General features: G+C 32.2%; 1 long non-coding RNA gene across 1 annotated transcript; it reads right to left on the bottom strand.

The window, feature by feature from the left end:
• Positions 1 to 246: 246 nt before the first annotated feature.
• Positions 247 to 1,132, bottom strand: LOC141717386 (uncharacterized). The gene is made up of 3 exons (XR_012573624.1): positions 1,049 to 1,132; positions 571 to 644; positions 247 to 474 (listed from the first exon to the last, which is right to left on the bottom strand). It is a non-coding gene; the product is annotated as an uncharacterized LOC141717386 (long non-coding RNA).
• Positions 1,133 to 3,651: the final 2,519 nt, after the last annotated feature.

The following is a 3,651-nucleotide window of genomic DNA, read 5'->3' as shown; positions in this document are numbered from 1 at the left end:
GTCAAATTTAACCAATATTGCAACAATTATGAACACAATTGCAACAGTACTTTTTAAAAAAAATAGTAGGATCTAATTGTTAATAGACTAAGCCAGGCATATTTTATGCCACAAAACCAAACATTAATGTCATTTCTTAAATATTAGAATACACCATTTACAAAAATTCAAAAGTAACATAATGTCATCATTTAATACAAACTATAAAACAAATACAAAGTCAAGATAAAATGACCAAGTCCCCTGCCTAATTACTCGTAACAAACATAAAGTACATCCTTTTAGCTATCTGCCAACAAGTACTGTGGCGATAAGTCTATATTTAACAAACATAACTATCTTAGCTATACATTAACTTTTTCTTCAAAATTAAAGAAACTTATTATGCCGCCTATTTATTATTTCTTCTTCATATTGCTGCTTTTCACGCAATTTAGCTGCAAGAACATGAAAATGTGTTGGCCGGTTGGTTCCCTGTTAATGGTACAAAGTAGAAAAATAAGTCTGAGAATATCCTTCAATCTGCTACAAATGAACTTGATCCTATAACACTTAAAAATTTGAATTTACTTGAATGTCCGCATGGCTGCAGAGATAGAAGCTGAATTCAGTGAGATGACATAGTTTGCAATCAACCACAACCCCTGTAATTTAGTATAAAAGAAAATAAAACCGAATTAATATCCTAAAATGCATAAATAAAATAGTCATCTCCTGGTGCATAAGTAATTGAAAAGGGATGCCTGTTTTTGTTCCATCAATATGGTTCATCAGAAAAGAAAATATTTTATGAAACAAATATGTGAATGAAAATATGTGAGTATTTAGCTGAATGATGATAGCGATTAACTTACCATTCATAGTTTGATAAATCTGGGCACTTAATTACAGCAAAACATGCAATTAGGCGTAACTGTAAGTAAAAAGTACAAGTACCCATTGCAAACAAAAGCTATGATGAATAGAATAATATATAGTGGTAAAATGAATTAGTGCAAAATCACAACAGTGAAGACACTACGTGTAGTAGTATACACCAATGACCAACCTTATGCAGAACCATATCGAAAGGACCTTGTTCAAACAAAGGTCTGCTTTGGTCGAATGCAACAAATAATATACCCTTCTTCCTAAAAACAAGAAACAGACACTTATTTAGCAAACCTTATCTAAAAAATTAGATAGTTTAAATAAAAATTAAAAACACCCTAAGTTCTTTTCGTTTTGCCAAAAGAAATGACCTAAGTTCAGACAGCTATTCAATCACAGGAATACAAAAAAAAATCATAACAGAAATGCAAAAGAGTAGTATAAATGACAGAACAGTATAACACAATAAGATCCAACAAGCAAATGTTCAAATTCCATTAATTAGTTTAAAACTGTTCATTCCAAAGCAAAGAATCACAGAAGAGACAATTGACCCACGTGTCAGAAGCAAATCCAAGACATCATATAACATCAAAGCAATCAGCGAGATATGTGTCAAGCACTATAATTTAGCATTATCCATGAATGAGAGAGAATCTACCATCTACAGAGGTTAGCTTGTAATAGCTTTAAGGATCACTAGCATATGCAAGGCTCCAGTTACTTTTCTCTTATTACGAATAGCAAAAAAATGATAACAACATATCTAGTAACCTCACTATTGAGATACAATATTTACAATCAACATAACCTTCCCTTTGTACTAGCCAATATCCACATCATTTTCTTTTGACATCCAGGAACAATGTTTGTATGCAGAGACCCGTAGTATATTTTGTAACACCCATAAGAAAACACTAATTATGATGACAATAATGACAATAACATAGTTCAGCAAACACAAATATATTACATAAAAAATTCCCATTCTTACAAACACAATCATACAAACAGAGCATACAAAATTACAAGCTTAGAAACACTAACAATAAAATTCCCAATTTAAAAGCTCAAATATAATCACAATTAAAGCCCTAATTTTAAAATTTGACTTAATCAAAATCGAAGCCTAAATTTTAAAACTTGACTTAAAGAAAATCTTCAATTAAAAGGTGTAATTAACATGTACGACCAGAAATGTAAATCTACAAATAGATTTAAAGTTCACCACTAATTAATAAAATAAACCTTAATTGAAACACCCCTTTGGATTTACCAACAAATTGAATCGATTTGAGAAAGAAACTCGATTCTCAATTTCAGATTTTTACCTTTAACTGTGATTATGCTTAGAGGAATCCCCGAGCTTAAATATTTAGATCCTGATTTAGCTTGAATCTTTTTACTCCATCTCTTTCTCCAACATATTTTGTCTGTTGTGTGGTGCGTCTCTGGCGTGTTGTATATTTTTTTTATTTTTGTTTTTAGTTTCTTATTGATGCTTAGCCCGGCAAAACTTTTAACTCAAATAATTGAAGCCCGCGAATATTTTTGGGCCCAAATTTTGGACGTACCGCAACGTCTTAAAATTTTCATTGCAATAGAATGCTATTTTTCAACTCACTCCATTTTTTGCCCTTATTTGCAACATTTTTTAAAAGTCCTTGCAATACATGAAATATATACTCTCATTTGCAATATTTTTTGACAGATTTTTAGAAATGTGGTTGCAATAGGCAATCTATGGTGTAGTGATCCTTTTTGAGTTCATCCACACTCAGATTCTGTCTTAATTGCTGGATCTTCATGAGATGTAGAGAGTCTAGGTGAGCTTGAAGAATAGCCTTGGTACCAGCATCTAAAGTTTCCTGAAGGGCCTTTTGAATAGCCATGACCTGCTTAACCAAAGATACACCAAATTATTGTAATAACCCCAATTTTTGGAAATTTTTGAAACCCTTATGAATAGTGATTTTGCAGATTATGCTGAATGAGAAAACTTTTCATGCCACACTATGTAGGGGTTCTGTTATGGATATTCTGAGATTTTATTAGTACTTTATATGGGATATAAGTGTATGTAAAGATCGTCAGAATCCAATTCCGAACACTTTGATTTTTTCCGGAAATCCACTAGATACGGAAAGAATTGAGTATAAGGTAACATGATAAAAAGGATTTAAATTAAAGGATTATAAGAGAGGATCATAAAAGGAATACAATATATTGAGAAAGGTTAAGGGAACCTAAGTAATAAGATCCCAGGTATGATCCCTCAAACGATAAACGAAAACGAAAGTTAAGCGAACCGTATAACAGATCAGCGGTCATTAGGCAAACAATTAGGAAGTTAATCAAAGAGATTAGTGGAGATGATGTCACCCAACCAATGAGAAGAGGACAAAGAGGGGAAGATGACATCATAGCATGACATAAGCATGACATGGGAAGGAAGGAGGTGTGGTTGAATGAGAACCGCACAAAGTCCAAGGCTAAAAAGGTAATTAACTAAATCAAAAACAAAACCAAATCAACCAAGCCAAGCAAATTATTTTCATCAAAACCCAAAATCATTTCTTTCTCTTCAACAAAAGCTTGCTCTCGGCTTTTTACTATTTCAAAGGCAAGAATTTTCAAAGTCCAAGATCCAAGCCTCCTAAATTGGTAAGATAATTCCCTAATCATCCTTATGCATAGTTATGGCTATATCATGAGTTTAAGAACCCCATTCATTCTCAATCTTCTTCAATAAATCAATGAAGAAGACAATGAATAGTGACT

Source organism: Apium graveolens, chromosome 4, assembly GCF_009905375.1.
Source record: "Apium graveolens cultivar Ventura chromosome 4, ASM990537v1, whole genome shotgun sequence".
Classification (NCBI taxonomy): Eukaryota; Viridiplantae; Streptophyta; class Magnoliopsida; order Apiales; family Apiaceae; genus Apium; species Apium graveolens.
This window is presented reverse-complemented; position numbering and strand designations above follow the sequence as displayed.